The following is a 23,173-nucleotide window of genomic DNA, read 5'->3' as shown; positions in this document are numbered from 1 at the left end:
CCTCCTTGTTATAGAAAACATAAAGCACATGAATTTTACCCATCTCAGCCACTGGGCAGATTCTTGAACCACTGCTGCAATCATTGATTTTAAAAAAAAATCCAAGTAAAAAATCCTAAACACTCCAAAAAAACAGAAAACCAAACCAAAACAAAACAACCCCACACACACAAAAAAACCCAAAAAAACCATAGTGATTCTCTATTACTCTGAAGTAAAATTTAATGACACCAAATAGAATGACATCATCAGTCAACAATAATATGAACTCATATGCAAAATTAAATCTTTCTTGCTAACTTGAAGCAGAATCATGTCCTATATAATCAGAGAGCTTTGCAGGATCATTTTGAACATGCACATGAGCTAAGTTCCAACTTTATTTACTAACAAACATGGCATATCTGAAATAAAGACCCCACTGTCATACAGCATCTCTCTCTATTAACACATTATATTACAAGAACAGAACTGTTTTATTTATTTATATATGTGTGTATGAATATATATAGCTTTCTAAAACTCTGGAAAATTGCAGAATGAAGTTAATCACTTAAGATCTGTAAAATTACCTTTTTTTTTTTTTTTTTTTTTTTTTTTTTTTTTTAGACAAGCCAATGCAAATATTATTGTTTCAACTTGTGACAAAAATCAGTTCTCTGCCTTCCTCCTCCAAGCTTTCCTGGAATGAATGTTGTCTAAAATAAATTCAATTCAAGGAGACAAACAGACAAATCAAGTTTGAAAAAACAAACAAAGGCAAGTGATTGATGGATTGACCACTGACCAGTCAATATGCAGCGTGCACCACGTGATATTTGAAAAACCATTTCAAAATTTCATTTTAACGCATACTCCACCAGTAATGAAAAATGTGCTGTCACTGATAAGTGGCCTTACCAGAAGAGTTTGTGGTGAGAAGGCTTTGAAAGAAGGAAATGGAAAGGGTACGGCCTTTCATTACATTAGGTAAATCTATTTGACCACAGAGAGGTTGAGACTCAGCTGCTGAGGTTAGAAGCTAAACAGGCCATCAACTTAATTAATGCATGACTTTTCAACCGAGGGCGCATTCTGGCTGCACGCCGCGACCGATGCAGCTCCTGACGAGGCTCGGCCCCTGGCCCCGGCCCCGCTCCGGGAGCGCCGTGGCGAGCGGGCGGTTCTCAGGCTGCCGCCGGCCAGCTGCGGCCAGCTGTGCGCCGGGAACCGGCGGCCCGAGCCCCGGCTGCCAGCGGCGTGCCGGATGATTCCCTTCCCGCAGAAACGCGCTGCCCAGAACGCCTTCCGCCCGAGAGGAAAAGGTGGCCAAGGCTGGGCTTCCAGTAAGCACATCCTGTGCGCTGACAGGGACAGCATCCTGCTCCTTAGCGCTCCCTGAAATCCCATTCTTCTGCCCGGCAGCGCCTGTCCTGGACACAACCCGCGATTTTGGATTCCCGATGTTGTCAAGGAGCTCTTGAAGCTGGGAGCTGTACTCATGCAAAAGTTTTTGTCCTGAAACTTGAAACCAGGTGAAACCTCCCCGCTGACTCCTTCCCTCCCTTCCCCCAGGCAGCCTTGAAGAAGCCTTTGCCAAGTTTCGGGAGCATTTGAGCACACCTGGGTTGAGCCTCAAAAGCTGAGGAAGGATGTGAAGACGTTGATGGAAATTATGCAAAGCAACACCAAACCCCCCCAAGAGGTTTCACGCCGCCTCTGATGTGCTCCTAGGCTACTAAAACAAATATGAGCAATACAACTTCCCAGGTTGTACAAATGTTGCTCTCAAAACTGCATTTTGGGCCACTTTTGCTGCTGGCTAGAAACGCATCCAAAACACACCTGTATTCTTCTACTTGCAAATTGTGTCATTAAATTTGTTGCATTAAGCACAAGACCAGGCCATAATATCTTGTGCCTCACTTTTTCTGGAAACACTGCACTGGAGGCCCACAGCATGAGCCCTGACCCTAATTCTTCAATTTTCTGTCTGATTCTATCCAAGAATACTAACTGCATCTTCTAACTCTTGCCTGAAACCTATAGATCCTGCTTAACCTAGAGTATTTGTTCTTTTACCTTTTTTTTTTAATTATTCATGTTTTGTTTTGTACCCAGATTAAAAAGGGAATTATCTAAACAGATATTATACCTTCAGTGATAACCATAGCCAAGGTGTGGGTGCTCAGCTGACTTCTCGCTCTTTCAGAACAAACCACATATCCTGGGAAAGGCAAAGGAGCTACACTAGTCTAAATAAGAGAGGAAGCCCTGTGTAGTGAACAGAATTTCCTCATGTTATTAGTCATTTATCAAATAATTAGTGTTACTTATATGTTATTTCTATAACATTGAATGTAAGCACGGGGATTAGCTCCTGTCTGTCTTTATCACAGGATATTTAAATGGAAAATAAAGAAGTATAGGAAATTTGAAAACTTGTTTTTCAGCACTAAAAATCCCACCTGCCTAATTCATTGCCAGCTGAGCTTCAGCAACCCAAATCAGTCAGATTACTTTTTTAAGAGTAAAGCTGGGATTTTTCACAGTCCCCCTTTTTTTTTTTTTTTTTTTTACACCAGTAATTGATTTTACAGAAGGAAAGAATTGACCATCAATCACCACTTCACACTTTGGGCAGGGAGAGTAGTTCAGACCCATCACTTCCTTTACCTTTGTCTGTTTGTGCCCTTCCTTCAACATCACACGTCTTCACTCACCCTCCTGACAGCATCAGCACTCGTCTTTCTTCTCCCTCGGGGCATGTTCTGTGACACTAAGGGGGGACACTCTTTTCACTACAGAGTCCCATAATGCCACAGCACAGAGGTTCAGCCAACCAAAGAAACGGCTATGGGGCAGATCCCCAGTCAAAGTCCCAGAGACAAAATGTGGAATTTTAATCCAGCTCTGACTGATATCCATAGTGTAACTCCAAGCCCCTCAGCCTCCCTGCACAGCTAAGCCTGCTTTAGCTTGCTGTCTCTGAAAAAACAGAGGTGGGAAACATTTGTGCTCAACAAGTGATGCTTGTTTAGACAGCAGCATAACTGATAATGATTGACCCAGAGCTGCAGAGATCTGCTGTAAATTACATTTTTGAGGTTTTCCTGGCATAATCTCATCTCCATTACAGGCACATCTGTGTGCATGTCTTCCTGTGTCACTAAGAGTGGCTTGGTCTGGGAAAGCCAGGTAGTTTATGCCATCCCACTGGAAGCCAGAGCTTGCTTGCTTTCTTGCTTTTCAACATAATAAGAATGGGTCAGACAAAGCATCCTGATTTACTCAGGTGGAAGGACTTTTTCAGAGAGGAATGGAAAAGAAGTGGGTGCGGTGGCTTATGCTAATTATCATCTATTTATTTTGGGAGATAAGCTACTTATACATGGTATGTTTGGTTTGGATTAACTTGGGCAGACACAGAATGACTGTCCACGATTTGACCTTGACATGAGTAACTGGCCTTTGGCAGAGAGGGGGGACATTGACAGATACTGCCTGAAGAAAGGGATCAGTCACAACCCAACTGCTGCACAGGTTGCTCCGGGCAACAGATTGGGGCTGGGAAACACTGGCTGGAAATGGCAAAGGGAGCAGGGGGAAAAAATATGAACTGTGGTAGGAAAAATCAGAAAGCAGAGGAGAGATATTGACCAGGGGCACAGACACCTCCTGTTAATGTCATTTGTTTTGGAATGACAATGTTTGTACCGAGCTGAACTCGAGGACAGGAAAAGGCAGACAATAGCACAAAGCTGCTGCATTGTTTGCCCCATGTGCTCTTTTCTTTCCCCTTGGCTTACCCAGCTGATCATTATGTAACCAATCAACTGGGCTAATTTTCAACCTGTCCAGGATATTCTCAATTATGTATTCTTCATAGAATGTCATGGTTTATTTTTAAAAGGCCCAGAATATTTCCTGTGATTAATGTCTGGATTAGTCGTTGTTTTACAGGGTATATAGACTTGGGTAACAAATCTTAATCCTGACTGAAAGGGCAGTTCAACACGAGCAAGCTTTTAATTTAAGTATCTTAACAAAGGGATTATATATTCTTCCCCTTCCTTACAAGTCTTCAGAGGAAAAATACAGCAATGGCAGATGAACTGGGGCATGAAACACATTGTTTTCTGTTCTGGGAAGGTTTGCTTAAAAACCAAGCAGATTTCAAAATGACAAAACAATTTTTCCTGGCAAGTTTGGTATCAGGCTTTGTTTTGCTAAACCTGATTATGTACTTTGGCTGCTCAGCACAGGCATATGTTCCAAACCAATTTAGTCCCTGCTCAGAATGAGTCTCCTTATTTGTCCAACAGCTTCGGAAATCATTTTTTCATGCTGACTTTGAGTGACCGTTTAGCACACACTGCAAAGGTATTCCAGGGACAACAGACCTCTGCAGCAACTGAAGATCCAATTCAATACTTTTTCTTTTCTTTTTTTTTTTTAGTCTTCTGTTCAAGCTGCATTAACAAAGCTCTTCTCTTTGTTTTTAAACCTGCTGGCCACATTGCACATGTTCCAAGGGAAGAAACATCAGTCAGAGGTTGCAAAATACCACAAAAGGCGGACAAAAGGGTTAAAATAGAAAAAAAAAAAAAAAAAAAAAAAAAAAAAGAAGTCATGATCCTAAATACAACCCTCATTTCCATGAATTAGTACAAACATAAAAGCTTTCATATGTGCAAAACTCACAATTTAAGACAGGAAAGATGCCCAGATCTGCATAAACCCTTCCACATAATTTTATAAGATTCTGGTTGCTCTGTTTAGACACTTTGTGCTCTGTCCAGTTTCTAATCCTGAATGGGAATATTTCTAATGTTGACTTCACATGCTGGACCAGTGGGAAAGAATGAGGCACAGGTTTCAATAACCAGAACCTCCCCTTCATATTTAGCAGACAACTTTCTCAGTCTCAGGACATTCTCATGTTGGCAAAACTACCTAAATCCTGACAAACACTGCTGCATCTTTTACAAACACCCCTCCACTAGCACTACATACTCCCCCTCACTGGCATTCATACAATTCCCTTACAGTAAATATCTAGTGGACATTCTCCTGAGAGAAATCAGCAAGAACACAACACATTTGTATCTCATATGAGAGCAATGCATCTAAATATGGGGGAAATAAACAAGAAAAAAGAATAGTCACCAAAACTATTGGCTGGTTTGGACAGGAGGGAGGCAAGGAAACCCATTTCCCTGGGGCCAGCGAACTGGCACTAGAAGAACTGGGTCTCCCTGTCATGAGGAAATTATGGGCTGTCAAACTACTCAGCTAGCCACCTCTGCTGTCCTCCCTGGCCACAGGGAACACATTTGTTAGCCTAGGAAAGCCTAGACACCAAAGACTCACAGCTCAGCTAACGACCCCTTTCCTGGCAATTTCATTGTCACAGCAGCGTCACCACCGGGCCTTATCAATGGGTTGGACAGGCCACCCAAGATAACCCATAATAGGCAGGCAGAAGCAGTGCATACCAATGCTTTTAGCTGTGCATAGTGACAGTGAGCAAACAAACTCTATTGAACATTTTGGCCAGTGCTAATTTGACTTGGCTAATGCGAGAGATTAACCTCTCTCTGCTCCAAATCACCCTTCCTGTAAATGAAAATAAGTACACCAACCTGCACACCTCAAGGAAAAACTTTAGCCAATAATGATTGTTGACAGATTGGCACTAGAAAGTATCACACTCTGCTTTCCCTCACTCAGTGGGAATGACAGATATTTCAGAGGTTCTGATTGTTTTCCACCCTCATGGAGCAGAGAGGACAGGCAGCCCCAGCACAAATAAAATAGCTCCCTTTGCTTTCAGACACCTTAGATCTGTTTCTAAATGGGAAGATAGGTTTCTAACTTGTTTGATCTCCATAACAAGTGAACTGAAGTTCTCTAAAATTGAAATGACCACAAATCTTTCCCAGGACACTGAGAAGTCCTCCTACAACAGAAGGGTGGGGAGTCAGACATCTGCCATGAAGAGTAATAAGAAAACTTCCCTCCTTAACTTGTGCCAAATTATCTGTTGGTAAAGGATGAAGTAAATGCAAAACAGGTCCTACTATCCTTAGCTCTACAAAGTGGTCTCCTAAAGAGCAACCTCCAGAGATTTACAGCGAAGCCATGCAGTTTTACATGGGTCCTCTGCAAGAGGAAAATAACTCAGCCTATTTTCATGAAAGCCATTTACTAAGCTGGGTCACGTTTACACTCCTCTCTTCTTTCCAGAGCCACAGAAGGCAGAGTAAAGAGATCAGAATAAAACAACAATCCTCAGAAGCAGTGCCTACACATGTCTTTGTAGGAGATTACAGGTTTGACTAATATTCAAGGCCTCCCCTCATTAACCATGGTGCCTTCTGCTTCCAGGTACTGAGTGAGGGGAGCAGGCCAGTCACACTGACACACAGTTGCTCAAATGTGACAGGTTTCTGCTGCTCGTGTGTGAGCTCACTCCAGGATCTTGTAATGCAATCAGGCTGAAATAAACTCTTTCCATCTGAAGTAATGGATTGTGTTTCTGCAGGCTTAGGAAGGAGAGACCTGGAACAGATAATCTTTTGTTGCTATCACAGCAATCCCACCCGGGGCACCCTCTGGGGATGTGACAGGGCTTCACTCTCCATCAGCTCCTGGTTTACAACGCTGGGTGGTCAGCCACAGCACCTGCTGCACAATGCTCAGCATTTCCTCTGCTCCAGGGAAGTTCATCCCTGGGCTGTGTCTTCTCCCAAAAGACAGCACTTGGCCAGGCCAAGTCCAAGCTGATGTCTTGAGGGTGGCTATCAAAGGACAGAGGACTGAGAAGCTCTTAAATGTTCATTACATCAATAGTTCCTTGACAACTTCCAGAATGAGCTAGAAGTTGCAGTGAACTACAGATAACTCATGTTTTTCAGTGCTTGCTTCTAACACCTTGTGTTACATCCAGGTGCTCCAGAACAACTGTTGTCACCAAGAATACCTGCTATAGTGCAGTACATTTCTTTTCATTTACCTTGAATGTGAGGTAGGGATGGACATTTCACCAGCAGGTGATGAAATTTGTCAAGACTTTGTGTACAAGCCTTTCAACACACACCCTAGAAACATAAGAGAGGTTTTACTTTCTGCTTGCTTTAATGCTTTTGCTGTGTTGCTAAGAACATTATGCTTTCTTTTTATCCTGATTAATCCATTTCATCTGGAATTTGCTACCATTAAAAGATGTGATGGCATATATCATAGCTAACTGCATTACAGTTATCAGTAAATTGCTTCCTTAAAAACAATTGGGTTCAGCCAGCAGGAATTGAAAATGCTGCTGTAAGGTGCAAGATGCTGCCTGTCTGAATACAAACAGTCAAACTGTGAGAAGACATTCAGTGGGACTGGAAATTTTTGCTTAAGCAGGACCACGCACAAGAAACTCACCAAACTGTGCAAAGGCTGCTTGTGCAGATGAGCAGGGTGACGTTGCACAACCCAGCAATAATTTTCCATTTTCTCCTGGTGCAGCACTTGGAGACACGGCTGCTTTGCTAATTAAACACAATTCCGCTCCACACCAAACACATATTTGCTTCTAAGTATTTGTTTTTAAGCAATTCCAGGAAACAAGAGCTCTTGCTCTCTCCTCCCCTCCATCCTCCCACCTCCCCCCTCCATCCCCTGGAAAGATGCCTCTTAATCCTGACCTTCCACGTATCCCCATGAACAACTGCACTGAGTGGGAGGGAAAAGCAGGACAGCTCTGCTTGGGGCCTGGGGAGTCGAGCCTTGCAAAGACCTTTTGTTGCTCCCCAGGTAGGATGTTTAGCTCTCCATCCATGCAGCCTGAATTCCTTTCTCACCACACCCAAGGTCATTTTAATGAAAATTCCTAAACCCATGCCAGGGGGATAGAATTGCTCCTAATCCTTCAGCAACACGTCATTTGATCCCCGGGCCCACTGGGGTTATTATTGTGTGTCTGCAGAGCACAGCAAAGCAGACAGGAGTAGAAAAATGGCAACCACTGCAGGAGATCCCCTTCCTTTCCCAACCTTTCTTTCTTTCTTTCCCTTATTTTTTCTTTTTTTCCAGCAAAGCACATTCACTGCCTGCCAGTTTTCAAGGGATAATGCCATGTTTTAAGTCACCCTCTGCCACTCCCTAGAAGCTGCACACGTTTTTAATGAAATTAATGAGGAAGTTTAATTTTAAAGGCAGATTGTTTCCTCTGGTTTGCATTTTGAAAGGAACTTCATGTCTGTGTGGTCCATGCCTTACAGTAGTGTACTGATGGTTTACATCTGTGCTCAAGCAATGTTTTAGCATCATGAAAAACAACACAAAACCAAAATTAAAGTAAAATTGCATTTTTGGCAAGATGCAGAGGAGGGAAAAAGAGCTAGTGAATCCAGTACAACTTCTTATGTTTTTCTGGACTTTTTTCCATGATGCAACAGAGGCCTGTATTTTATAGAGAAAGCTTTTGGTGGGTAAGGCAAAGTTTCATTTTTCTCCTCTGGTTGCCTCCTCATAGCCTATCGGGGCATTGATTCCCTTTCCCTATCATGGTGAGATCTGGAAATCCACTGTGTCCTTGCCTTAGTACACCCCAGGCCTCACACAAATCTGCCTGCCTTTTCCTATTAGCACTCCTTGCTTTCCTGGCACAGATTTCAGAGCTTTCCAGCCCTTCCAAGTAAGATGAACACTTAGAAATTAGCAAATTTCCTCCCCAGTATTTCAGTATGAGTAGGGTTGGGCTCACAAGCTATTTCCTACTCTCTCATCTCTTCCCTAAACATGATAATTTCTGCCCAGTTCCTGTCTACCACCTTTTCACTAGCAGAACTTAGAGTGGGGCATAGCAGAAAGGAGCATTCCTATCTCCAAGGAGAAATTTGGCCAAGGTCACCTGGCACATGACAGCTGAGACAGCAAGAGAAAGAAAAATCTTCAATCCAGGCCAGGAATATGTACCAGCTTGCTCTAGACATATCTGGACAGTAAAGGATCTGTGCCACAGAGCATCTCCACTCCTCCAAAGAGCTGCCTAACTCACACTATTATGGGATAAGAGTATGGACCATATCTACCAAGGTACAAAAGCATTGCCAAAAAAAACTACTTTAAAAGTTGCTGATACAAATGACAGAGAAGCAAGACAATGAAGAAAAAAAAAAAAAAGTATATATATATATATGTATGTATCTGTCTATACACACAAAAACCTGCAATTTTTTTATTAATTAGAAAAATAAAACTTACTCATTTCTACCTAAATTGGCAGTGTGGGAATGTGCAGAAATTAGGAGTCAGATGAATGCCCAAGAACTACCAGATCCATGTATATTATCATACTCTCTCTTTAATTTAGCTGCATTCACTCTGAACAATTATCATCCTGCAAACCATTCTTGGTTTATATTATATACTTCACTGCTAGCTACCAAGAAACAATAAATAGGGCCAAATCTACTGATAAATCAGGCTAGAGCCCGGGATGATGTAAACACACTTGCTGAGCCAATCCACCTTCTTCCATCCTGTCCTACCATACTTGTGTTATTCTAGGCCTGAGCCTGATCAGAGATGCTTCCTGTGCCAAAAGTTGAAATAATCACACACAGATAGATACAAAAATTATGGGGGAAAAGGAATCATAATTAAAAATATTCATCAGAATTATGTTTAGGGAAAAAAAGAAAAATAGCAAAATAATTGTCAGAAAACTGTTGGGGACATAATTTTGGATTTTTTCTTAGGACCATTTTATTTAATTTTTTTCAAGAGGTGGGTTGGGTTTTTTTTTCAGGATGGGGCAGTCTAGCCTGTGCTATCCTGTAGCCATTGTGCAGCATGATGGAGACTGATTGATTGATCACAACTCAGCTTGTCAATGACCAGCATCATAAAGGCAGAGGTATCACCTGCAGAGGAACTGTGCAGGCAGACTTGACTGATGGATTGAGTACAGCATACTCCCACACTGCTCTGAATTGTAAAAGTTATGCCCCAGCATGCAGGGGTCCTCCTGATTGATAGGATGTTTGACTGGCTGCAGCCCAGTCCCACAAAGATCACAATTCTGGGGGTTTATGGTGCACTGAATTCCTCAACCTGACACAAAGCTGGGCTGCAGTTCACATGCCTCTCTCACACGCTAATCCCAAACACCAATTCATGGCAGGTGAGGAGTGCCCAGCTTTCTATTGGAGAAGTAAAATGAAGAAATGTCTTTATGTGGCAACTGTCTGGGGGTGGCTGCACAGCCTTGGGGACAATGTCCTGCTAAAATCAAATGTGGAGTGTCACTGCTTTGTTCACAAAGGTGTGTTAGAGAAGAACTCAGAACTTAGAGAAGCCTTTCCCCTCTGTTGAAGAGGGAGTCCTTAGCCTTGAAATCATATTGCCTCAGAATAAAGACTTCTATTGTGGTAGAATTAGGGTAACTTTGAGCCTTCCTGCCCTGCTGCATTCATACCAAAATAAAACATGAAACTGCAGTGGGCAGGAAATAATTGTGTGCACACACTGACCAAGATCTGGTATGGTTTTATTCTGAAGAAATGCCACATCATCCAATGATAATGTGGAGGAAATTTCCAAAATTATCTGGAGCATGGGCTCTATAGCAAGAAAACATGTTTTGAAGCACAAGGTGCTTTGAGGTTTTATTTGGGATCAAAAAATCTTGGGTCCATTACATCTCATCATTTATTGCTGCTACTATGCTGTTATTGTGAAAAGTGATGATTTTTATCTTACTGGGACCTTTTCAATCTCTTTCAGTTTTAATATAAACTTTCTATATATGCAGTCAAGAACCAACTAGACCTTTGCTCCTTTTCAGTAATTCCCTTACCAATTAGTGTGATTTTAATAAAAATTTATGAAACCAATTAGTTCACTCAAATTTGGGATAGGTAAACTTATTTCCTAATAAGAAAATAGTCTGTGCATCATCTTCCTTTGGTACTTGGTTTTCTTGGAGAAAGGAAATTTCTCAGGTGTGATATGTTAGAGCCTTTAAATAGTTGGAAGTACAGAGCCCAGAAGACCCACTTTTCTCCTCACAGCTAATATCAACTCAAATCTCACAGAAAGTCTCTGCACTAAATTTGCTGATGTACTTTGTATTCATATCTCCCAAAAACCCAAAAAGCAGAAAAATTATATGTGGCAGTTCTGCTCATTTTTGGCAAAAAGTGGTGCAGGACAAAAACAGATATTGCATATATATAGTGCAAGTACAGCAATACATGGCGGGAAACCCTTCAAAATAAGAAAGAATCAAACAGACAAATGCAGGCTGAAATTAGAGCTAAACCCTATGAAGCCTCTGAGATTGCCTAAAGTCACAGAGATCATGCTGCTGGTGGGGCCACTGAAGAAGGAACATGAGGAAATCCCCAGCTGGATTTTTTGGGCCATTCTATTACATCCTCAAAAAGCTAGACAAAATCCCGAAGAATGGCAAGTTGGGAGCCACAGCCGTTCGTTCCCCCACGGGGTAACATGCTCCACTTGGCAAAGGAACAACAGCTGCACAAGCAGCAGAGGGAATGGCTCTGCTACAAAAGAGCAAAGCACCTCAGGCCATTCTGAAGAACAGGGGTGGGTGAGATCCTCAGAGGATCTCACAAGGAAGCCATGACAACACTCTCCTGTCACCAGGTAAACAAAGACAAGCTGCAGTTGGAAAGGTTACAGGAATTAGGTGGAAACCCAAGAAAACAGTCAAAAGAACCAGACCAAGAGGCAGCCTCCCTTCCTCTGGGATAGGAGGCCATGGCCAGGAGCATGGAAAGGCAGCAGCTATGGCAGGAGAAGGAGAGGTCTTCATGGGAGGCAGCAAGAAGGAAAATCATGCTTACAGCAAGAACTCCTGGTGGAGTAGAAACACCCATATCCAGGTCTGCTCCAGGTCTGGCTTAGTGCTGGGGCAAAGTGCTGCTATGGCACTGCCCAGCTCTTGCTACATGAGAGAGCTCTGCCCACCCTAACCAGCCCATGGGATGCTCCCCATGCCAACACTTTTTGCACAGATCTCTTAAATGTGTAGGGATTTTCTGTGCTGGGGAAATTCCTCCCTGGACACAGGAGAGATTTCTGGCAGAAATCTGCCTGGAGATTTTTGCTGCTTGCAGAGATACATTTAAATGATGAATTAGGATTTGTGGGTTCATTACAGATATTTTCAGTTTTATCTCACAGTTATCTAGTATTGACACTTTTTGATTTAATTTAAAATGCAAAAGACATCACTCTGGCATCCTCTAGGCACACACTCACTTGTAGGAAAAAATTATTAGTTCCCTTTCAGAAAGAAACAACAGCACAATCACTGCTGCTCCTTGGCAAGTTGCAGTGGCACATGGGCAGCCAGACAGGCACAGCACATTGCTTTCCCATCCATTCCAAACACAAGAGGATAGGAGTTTTCATCAGAGGGATTACAGTTTAAACATCTGGAAGTTAAACATTTCCTTACTCAGTTAAATCTATCAGTTTTGTTTAGTTACATCCCCTCCTCAGCAGCCTCATCCAGTTGACTGCCACATCACGAGTTCCAGCTGTTGCCTGAGCTCATAATTCCTGTACTGCCTATCACCCACAGGAAAAAAACACCTCCACCTCCAAAAAGACACTACAGCTTCTGAGTACTGCAAGTCTGACACAACTTAAATGGGGAGACAACACATTAAGCTGAAGCCGGGAGGTCTCAGCTGGCAAAAGGACCTCCACAAAAGTAATGAGGAGCCACACACCTGCTGCAGGACAAGCAGCCAGTGGTGGAGTGTACAAGTGCCTTGGCAGCCTCTGAGTTGCAATATGTCTCTGAGTTCAATATACCAGTAAACCCAGATGATATCCTAGAACTCCAGATCTTTCATCATTTTAATAACTGGAAGAGGCACTCACTTTCATTTGTCTGAAGCAGAGGTAGGAACACATGCACGTGGGTTAAGAAGCTCAGCTAGGATTTCTTATCATGTAGATAGATGTTTCCGTTCTATTAAAAGCTCAGACACAAATTCTCATAACACATGGTGTGTGGAAAATTCCTCAGGGTAATATTCCAACTTACCTATTGCCAGAGACCCTTCCCTGTGAAACACAAAAAACCAAAGACTGTATGGAGGAGAGTGAATCAGGGTACTAACATACTTGCTATTGGCATGGAAAGCTGTACATATTTCAAGCTCTGATGCTTGGAAAATAAGGGTTTATTTTGAAGTCATCGCCCTTCAAACCCAATAATTACTGTCATTGACAATTATGATTTATGTAACCTCACTAAAGTGGTTTAGATGCCTGCATGTTTAGGAACTTGCATGGTTTAAAGAGAGAAAAATACATACTTAAGTATTCAAGTCTTTACAGCAAAAGCAAAACTTTGACTTACATTTTGTCAGGAAATTATTCTGTAAACATTTTTACCTTTATGACCAAAAGGTTCCAAAACAGCCTTACTTCAAAGTCCTTGTATTTTTCCAACATGTGTCATGCAGAATCACTTTTTTGGACATGGAAAAAAACTGTGAGCAGGTCATACATTATCGCACTGAACACTCACAAAGGAAATGTGACAGAATCTATCCAACTGATGGGCAACTGGCATGAGTCAGACACACTCTTACCTCCATGCTTGTACTCCATTCCTCCCACTGGAAAAAGAAAAAAACCTTCTCCATTTGTATATGGACAAACCCACGGGTTCCACCCTTGACTCACACACTGCTCTCGACCCCTCCCAGCCCAGCTGTCCGAAGGTGCACACAACAAAGCCCAACTAATTGCAAAGATTCCTTTTGCCAGAGTAGCTCCAACACTTAACCAACAGGCTTTGCATCATTCCCTTGCCAGAGATACTGCTCCTCTCCTACACAATTATGTTTCCCATCAACCTTTGGTTTTGCAGATATTATTTCCCTCAGTGGAAGATCTGAGATAGCATGGCAAACTCTTGTTTCACATACTACTAATAGATGCCCCTGAAACAACCAGAGGCTTTTTGCTTTCAACAAGAAGCTTGCAAAACCTTTTCTTCCCCAGTTCTGGTTTCTCATGCAAACCCTAGCAGTTACAGGGCTAAATGCATATATTCTTCCTCTGAGCTAACATGCCACATAGTCTAGGAAAATTGCATTCCCCAAATTGGGAGTTAAATACAATCTATTAATCTGGCTACATGTGACACTTGGAAAAGCTTGTTTCTATATCTCTTACCCAGGACTTGAACCTACATCTCTAGATGATCATCTCTGCCAGGTTCTAAAATCTTTTTCTTCTCCTCTGATGGCTCTGCTCTGCACAAATATTCAATGGACACCTGGATACCACATTAATATCTTCATGGTGTCTCACTCACTCTCTCCCTTTGGCCTAAGCCCATGTCTTTATCCGGGACATCTCTAACTACCTCTTTTGTCAGCAAGTTATTTGTTTTCCTTGCAGTTGGATCCACGCAGATCCCAGCCTCAAGCTGATTAGAAGCCTGGATATCTGACTCAGAGCTGCAGATTCCATGGGTAGCAGGACACCCAAAATCTGGGCCATTTTACCTCTTCTGTCTGCCTGTTCCATAGCTTCATTTCCTTTCTGCCCTGCTGCCCCACACTTTCTAGCAGAGAAAGAAAGGCCTATGATATTAGTCCAGAAAGAAAATAGATTAAAACTTGCTTTTTTTGTGAACTGCAGTCCCACAAAAGTAAAAGAGGTATTTCAGCTACTAGTATATAGTAGGAACATTCAACACTTCATTTCACAAATACCAGATTAAAAAAAAAAATCAAAAAAGCTTTTAATCTTGCTGAAAAGAAAATAAAACCAATATTATTAAAATTAAATAAAGATTGCCTTACCACATTTCCTGACATTGTTTAATGAGGAGCTTTATGCTGGCTACGTGTTGTGAAGGGGGCTTCCCTGAATGGCATTTGGAAAGAATGTCACCAACACCTGGGTGGGGCATGGGTGGCCTCCCCTGAAGATATTTTCCTTCTTTATTCACATAGCCCCTCTGTGTTCTTCATTCCTGTAATTTAATCATTAAACCAATATCAGAGACTTTCCACTCTACCCCAATGCATCACAAGGCTGACCCTTCCGAGAGATGTTACCAGCCAAATTATGTTTTTCCTCATCAGGTTCATTTCCAGTACAATCGGGGGATGGGGAGATCAGCACTTAAAGTAACTGGTAAAGACAGGCTTTTGGCCAAAGTGTGTTGCCAGCAGGTGCCATTGGCAACTTCCACGCCAGTGGAACTTCCAGTTGTTTCATTTTTTCCAAAGGAAATACTTGAGAGAAGGTAAGTAAGGAAGAGTGACGTTCCACTAATCAAATAAACACTGAAGGACAATGGCAGAGCCAGAGCCTGAGAGACAGAAAAAGGGAAGTGATTTGAGGATGTGACACTCCTACTTTTTTTTCCCACACCTTTGTCTTGCATGTGACAAAAGCTAACTTAATGGAGATCAAAAGGTATGATTTTGATAACTGGCACAAAATAAGGTAAGTGATGGATATAGCCACCTTTGGATGCTTCTGCATAACCAAAAATCACCACTTTAATTGGCACAAACAGCAACCTCATCAGCAGTGTTACTAGAAAGAAGGCCAGCCAGCCTTCAACATTATACAGTAAATGCTCAGAACAGATGTCAGGTGAAAAAAAAAAATCCATTTTTCTGAAGACCTTGAAGTTCAATTTCTTTCTAATTTAGGGAGGGAAAAAATCCATAAAAACAGATTTTAGGGACAAAAGTTTAACTCAAAGCATATTATAAGTTTTCTTTTTCCTACTGCCTAGACACCACAAGGATTCCACACTTCAAAAATATTCTGAAATTATTTTTCCTCCTAGTGATAAAAAGGCACTTCCTCTGTGCCTGCCGAACACTTCAGTGGAAACAGTTTCATAACCCGCCCCTGTTTCACCAAAACGGAATTTTCTGCCAGAACCCAAATGATCCTAAGGGAAAACAAGTGAAAAAGAGCATGTAAACTGTATTTCTAAATTGTAATGCCATCTGTCAGTAACAGCAGGATCTGAGGGAAATTATTTGCTGAATATTCTGGCAAGCTTGCTCCTGCCCATTCTGGGAACACAGTCCTTTATGGCTGCTGTGCATGTAATGAAACTCTGTGGTCATTCTGTAGGCATCAGCTAAACAGAAGCACTAGTGGGAAGAGAAAAGATGGCAAATGCTTGGGGCAAAGACCAAATGATCTCTACACAACCACTTTCCACAATTGCTTTAGCAAATGAGTTTATTCAAAGGCCTGGTGGTAGGAAAGGAAACTTTTACACAAGTATTTTTTATATGTTAGCTAAAATTGAGCGAAAACATTCACCTCAAAGTCAGGACTTTAATCATTCAGTTACACTCAGATAATCAACACAAGGATATGATACCACAGAGCCATAAATTTCATAGCCTCAAAAACTTGGAACAGCTTGGAACAGATATTTCAGCCTGAGAAGACGCTGAAGATTTCTTGAACAAACATCATAAAGATAATTCTAATAGATCAGTTTCTAAATAGCTTTGAAAAATAAATATGAGGACCATAATTCCTACATAGCTCATATTCTGAATTATAATTGTCCTCTCCTGAACCACTTGTTCACCAAACATTACTTTCACTCAACACCTAAGAGAGCACCAATTAGAATAGCAATAAAGAGGGGGAAGAACATAAGACAAATATTCTTAAATTAGAAGATGCCAAATTATACCCAAGCAACTATGCAAGGTACTGAACTATATCTGTGAGTAATTCCACCCACTCAACTTCCTCACAGGCAGCCTCCCTATTTCTGAGGGAAGCCTGTGTTTTCTGAATTTTCCTAGAAATGATAAGAAGAGCAGGATTTGTTGTTATCATGGGGTAAACTGCACATGTTCCACATCAATATTCTGTAAGACAGAAAATCACCACCATTGTTAGATGCATCTCCCAAGTGACAAGAACTCATTAATTCCCTTTTCAGTGCAGGTTTTCTCTGAGGAGAGAAAACCCACAACAAAAGCACAGCCACTGATGCAGAGCAGTTATTGGCAGGGCTTGCCTGAGAGAAAGTCACACACACAGTCCCATGGAGGATAATTCTGCACTGTCCCAGACCATTTCTATCTACCAGAGAGAACCACCACACCTTCTCTTCACATGACAGCAATACACAAGGAACTGGACCCAAAAGCAGCAGAGTCTGTCATTAGGCTGTCACATAGCAATACTGCCACAATAATTTTCCCCTGGAAATTGTTTCTCCCATAATCCGTGGCTTAGCTCTCCATGTTCAAATAGCCTTTTTGGAAGTCCCTTCTACTGTGACACCCTCTCCTCAGAAAGTGTCCTGAACTTTCAAGAGTCATTTGGCCAGTAGAAAAAGAAAACTGGGTTCAAAGCTGTAAAACAGTAAGTGTCATGTCAAGAACAAGAATTTGTAGCAGGTACTGTGACCTGACTGGTTTACTTATCAGTATCAAGTGCAACTACTAGTTCCAGAGATAACATTATTGAAATTCCAGCAGTGCATGAACAACAAGCTGAAACTTGTTTCCTCTCACAGTTTATCACTAAGTAATTCTTACAAGAAAATCAACATGCTTCTGTTCAGAATTGGAGTGCTTTTACTTCGTAAACTCAGAATTTAGGGTTTCAGAAGCAAAGTGCAAGCCAGCATCTGCAGGGAAAATAAACTTCCCCAGTTTTGCAGGACATAAAATCCCCATGACTGGAACCTCTGTATTTCCAGTTTCACAAGGGGCTGGAGCAAAGACAAACAGTAAGGATTTTCAACTGATTTGACAGAAATACTTCTGATGATAGCCATTCATTTTTACCCTCCACAAAACAAGCCATAATTTGACTTGAATTCACAAATGGAACTTAAAAACTAAACATCCAGAGTTCAAACACCTTCACTTTCTCTACCAAGAGATGGTTTGGACTATTACAGATGTTCCCAAGGAGCATGTCTGCAACAGCACTTCCCCTGTCAATAACTGCATCTCTTAAAGAAATTCAGTAAAAAGCAAAGGAGAATGAAAATTAAAATTGGGGAAAACAAGTATCCTGGGAGGGGAAGTGAGAACAAAACCACGCAGGCTTATGCAGCCAGCCATCTGCAAAGCTGAAGGTTTCACAAAGAAAAAAAAAGCCTCTACTGTTCCTGAATCAATGACTTCCCATTTACAGGCAAGCTCACTCTGAAAGACATTCAAAATGGCTCTCAAGGAATCCACGCCAACTGTGAGGTCTGTTTTCTCAGCTCTATCCCCCTCCTCTCTTTCTTTCCCAGTCACAAGGATGTAAGTATTTATCAGTCCTGTACCCCTGCCAGCATACACTGGAACAAGTCAAAGGGACCTGGCACTGAATCACAGGGATTTGTGTTGCTAATAAATACAGCAGGCCCCATCTATTGTTGATTAATTTTGACTGAAATCTAAACACCAAACAACAAACACTCTTCTGAACTGCTTTGGTACCCATTAGTTTGATGTGTTTATTAGACAAGACTGTATTCTTTCAAGTTTATTAACAACAGATTAGAGTATCTGCAAACAAATATAGGAGTTTTATTATTTAAAGGTGTGGGCACCGTACACTAACATCTTTAGGATTTCACAATAAATAAAACCAAAATTCCCATATCAAATTGTACTTAAGGTGACAAAAAATACCCCAACTAGTTAAAGTGCAGCATAGTGCCAGCCCTCCACCTTTTCAAAAGTTTCAGCTCAGTAGATGCAGAATGACACCGCTGGAATACACAAACACTAAAAATAAATTTTAAAAGAAATTAAGAAAAGCAAAGTGCAGGGGAACCACAGAAATTGCACGGGTTCATAAAGGTTTACAGTAAATAGGAGAAGTTTTGTACTTCTGTGATACTTTGCAGGCAAAGCAATTCCTTTAAATTCCTTTTGTTTGCCAAATCAACATACAAACATTCTACCAGTTCTTAGCAAAACCACTACTAAACCCCACAATTTCTTTTCCCCAGGATTTTATAGTTTTCAAGCATGTGTTTACTGGGCTGAAGCACCCAGTAACAACCAAGCAAAATGTTTGCAAAACATTTAAACCTTCTAACCTGGGATCTGCCTGGCTGGGAGCAGCACTCTGGAAAGAGACCTGGGCACCCCAATGTACACTGAGCTGCATCACCTGCAAGAAAAACAAGTCCTTACCCCATTCAGCATTTCTCAGGCTGCACCTGGAATGCTGTGCTCAGTTTTGGCCCCCAGTATGCTAAAAAGACATGGATGGGCTGGAGGGGGTCCAGGGAAGGGCCACAAAGATGATCAAAGGGCTGGGTAGCTTGCCATGTGATGAAAGGCTGAGGAAACTGTCAAGTTCAGCCTGGAGAAAAGAAGGCTTAGGGGAGTTTCAGTCTTTAAAGGGGTGGCTACAAAGAAGATGGAGGAAGGAAGATGATGATTCCCTTTTTATGGGGAATCACATGGATAAGATATGGGTTAATGGTTACAAGTTGCTCCTGGGGAAGATTCTGATTGGACACAAAAGAGAAAATTTTCCCAGTGAGAATAATCAACTGTCAGAATATTTTCCACAGGCAAGTGATGGATTCCCCAACATGTGACACTTATAAGATACAGCTGGACTGGATGCTGGGCCATCTTGTCTGGATCATGTTTTTGTGAGGAGAAGTTGGACCAGATAATCCTTGAGGTCCCTTCCAACCTGGTAGTCAGTCTAGGATTCTATGATGATTTTCAAAATATGACAAACTGAAGAACCTCTCTACTAAAATCAGAGACAAAAGCTTTGAGTAGGATGCAAAGAGTGACTGCAGAAGAAAAATACATAAATATTTATCCATTTTCTAGTAACACTATCTAAGACTAAACAATACTAAGTTATTTCCCTTAATCTCCTGCTAAAAATAAAAAATAGTTTTTGACTATTTTAATTCACATTTTTAATTTTTACTTATTTTAATTCACAGACTGATAGGATATGTCAAAATGCTTTTTGTTTCCATCCTAAATTTGATTTTAGTTATTCCTCTTCAGACATTCACAGGCCTTTGAGTTTAGATGACAGTAAATTAAAGTGCATCATTATTACTTAGATGGATGACAACACTAAATTTTAACTTAATCAAGGATCAAACCAAGGACAGTTCAAAAGGAATAAAACAAAACCTTCCTTGTTTGTTGCACTGCAGTCAAATAATAATTTCTGCCTCAAGGGCAGTATTATTCATAACCATTAGCTGGCAATATCACGAAAATACATACTATTAGATTTTGCATCTTAAATTTTCCAACCCACCAAAATTCCAGCCTACTAATATCAACATGCCCCCAAAAGATTGGGATGAAAAGATACAACTGCAGTTGCTGATATTTTAGCATGGAAGGTCAAAGTGAGGTGCCAGAGAAAATGCAGGAGCCAAGAGCTCAGACTTGGCCCTGGCTTAGACTATGGGAATAGAATTCTGCATCAAAACCCCCCATATTTGAGGAGAAATTAATATTGAAGTGGTGCTAATCTTATCTGTATTTTCCATAGCATAATAATATATCCTTTATCCTTTTCTTTTACCCACACCAACATTTTTCTTTTCTACTATGATTGCCACTGTACCTCAGTCAGATGTGTACACTGAGGGGGCTCTCATACCTAAGTGTTATGTTACTCCAGTTAATTCAAAACCCAGTAATAAATAAGACTAAATAACTGAGAAAAATAGTCACTGTTTTCCAATAGCAACAAGCTTATGCATCTGACAGAAAATTTAGTCTCTCATAGCACTGTTCTGTCACTTGTTTTATTAGAAATTTCTGACTCCCCAATAAATAATTCTTAATAAACAGTGATGAAAAGTTTGCTCCACAGATCAAATAGTCAAGTACCCAAACAGCTTTTCAATTTAATGGGCTCTTTCAAGCATTATTTCACTGTGCTATGTTGTCATAACAGTATTACAGTGCCTGTTACTTGACCATAAACTCATTCAAGAGGAAAAGTCATGCTGATCTTACCAAGGCTTATTAGCCTTCATTGTAGATTCAAATTTTACAATTTATTAATCCAAAGAAGAAAACTACCTAATAGAAACTTTATGGGATTGAGGAGCTGTTTATTTTACAGTTTCCAAAATATTTGGAAATCTGTTGGCAGAAAATCTCCCTATTGTTTGGACAAACCTATCTTCACAAGCAGATGTGAATGTCATTACAGGCAAGAGCTCATAGGAGGGCTTTACATTACAGGATTATTTAGTAGGGGGGGTTTGCCACCATCTTCACTCTAGCTTTTATTTTATACAAATCATTTCATGTGCTCTTATTTAAGAAGGTTGAAACACGCATTCATCCAACTTTTCTTTAGCTCTTTACTACATTCTGCTACCAGAGCCTATAATTGCCATAAATCTAGTTGAATTGCACTGGAAAATAATATTTTCACATTTTCACTGGCACACAAAGACAAACTACCAACTAAAGCTCACCATACATTATTTAGATGTATCCAAACAGCTGTAAATCTAGTTTTAAAAGTTTTATATCTCTCACTGATCTCAAATGAAATACTCTCACTACTTTTTCCTGTATTATTTTAACATATTTATGTCCTATAAGCCAGGCCACTCAGAATCATTGGTCAATGTCAAATTTTCCATGAGGTGGTAGAACTCAAGCCCATAGGAAAACGTTCCAGAAAGATTGCAGAAATTCTGCAGACTACATCAATCCCACTGATTTGAAGGACCACATCTTAAAAAAAATACATCTTCTAAAGTTCTTTTTGTTCCAGACCTGCTGCAAGGTCAAGAGGAAGCAATATATTAAAAGCCAAGCACCTCATTGGGTTTTTCAAGAAATTTCCAAACCAGATATCTTGTCTTCCTCCTAAAGCCAATGCAGTCACAGAAGAAAGGAGGATCAATAATCAAGTCATGAAGATAACTGTTTGCATATCAATATTTTAGTGGTGGGGAGGGGGGAACAGGTTCACATGAAGGCTTTTGATTGCTCAAGGAACCCAACTGCCTTGGGAACAGCAGCAAGCAGCTTGGTTTAATATTACCACTGGCACTGTATTATATCTCCCTTCCTAAACCCTCACCCAGCCTCCTGACTTCTTAAATAACTGCTTTAATTTTCTTCATAATAAATCAGTGAAGACCCCAGACTAACCTTGAACAAAAGGTGTCCAATAGTCCCCTCTCTAATGGATGAGAAAGATATTAACAGGTTAAGCTTAAGATAGTGCCGTGAAGCATAAGAATTCCCACTCCCTTTTAGCTTTAAAGAGGAAATTTTATGGTTTTTTTTCCTGTGCAGGTCAATTTGGCATGCACAGCATTAATTTTGAAGGAAGCTAACACTGCTAATGAAGGATTTTCCAAATAGCACAAAGGAAGCATTTAATTACTTTTGGGCCTGTTGAGCCCAAAGCCTAGTAAAACAAGTCAAAAGTGAGTTGAGAATAATAAAACAGCATCTGTGTTTCACTCTGATACCCTGAGTGAGATGGGGAATTTGCATAACATTTTAATGTAGAGTAAAACTGCAACTCTTGAGGTTAAGTTCTTTCAGCAACACACTAATGAGACAAACACCTTACAGCTAACCTTACTAATGATCCTATGTAAAAATTTAAATAGGGATAGGATTAGACAGGAAATTCCTCTTTTGCATGGTGAATTAGGAAGATCTAAAAAGATCTGCAGTGCCTGCAGAGACATTGAAATTACAGCGCAGATACAAGAAATACTGAGCTCATTATGTCACTGAGATGGTTACTGTGGTGCTTCATTCAATGCCTGGGTTATAAATGTCCATTTTTAGACTCTTGTTTCCAGGCATAATTCACATGCCACTTGTTTCATATGGCTGTATTTCCACACACGTTCCTTTCTCAGGCTAATATATCAATACCTGCAACTTTATATCCTTTTTCTCCTCTGTTTACTAAACCCAGCAAATGTTCAATGAGCCTCCAATATGCCCCACATAGTCTTGTGCTTCCAAGCCACTGGACAGAAATTTGTAGTTATAGAAAAGGCATTTACATCATCCAACATTCTCATGGTAACTGGTGTGAATTAATTTACTTAACCTGGTTATTTGGGGGGAGGTTCACAAAATTATCCCGGTTTTTGTTTATTTGCTGAGACAAATATTTGGTAGGAACCAGTTCTAAAACT

General features: G+C 40.8%; 1 long non-coding RNA gene across 3 annotated transcripts in view; it reads right to left on the bottom strand.

The window, feature by feature from the left end:
* The window catches only part of LOC130252527 (uncharacterized), a 175,789-nt gene that overhangs the window by 103,466 nt on the left and 49,150 nt on the right, over positions 1 to 23,173 (bottom strand). Inside the window, exon 4 of one of the 3 annotated variants that reach the window (XR_008840376.1) lies at positions 14,838 to 15,010. The exons of the other annotated variants lie outside the window; for them this stretch is intronic. This is a non-coding gene — a long non-coding RNA (uncharacterized LOC130252527). The remainder of the gene's footprint in view (positions 1 to 14,837; positions 15,011 to 23,173) is intronic. 3 annotated transcript variants of the gene reach the window in all.

The sequence above is a fragment of the Oenanthe melanoleuca genome, chromosome 4 (assembly GCF_029582105.1).
Source record: "Oenanthe melanoleuca isolate GR-GAL-2019-014 chromosome 4, OMel1.0, whole genome shotgun sequence".
Taxonomy (NCBI): domain Eukaryota; kingdom Metazoa; phylum Chordata; class Aves; order Passeriformes; family Muscicapidae; genus Oenanthe; species Oenanthe melanoleuca.
The sequence above is the reverse complement of the archived record's forward strand: the minus strand, read 5'-3'. Positions and strand labels throughout refer to the sequence as shown.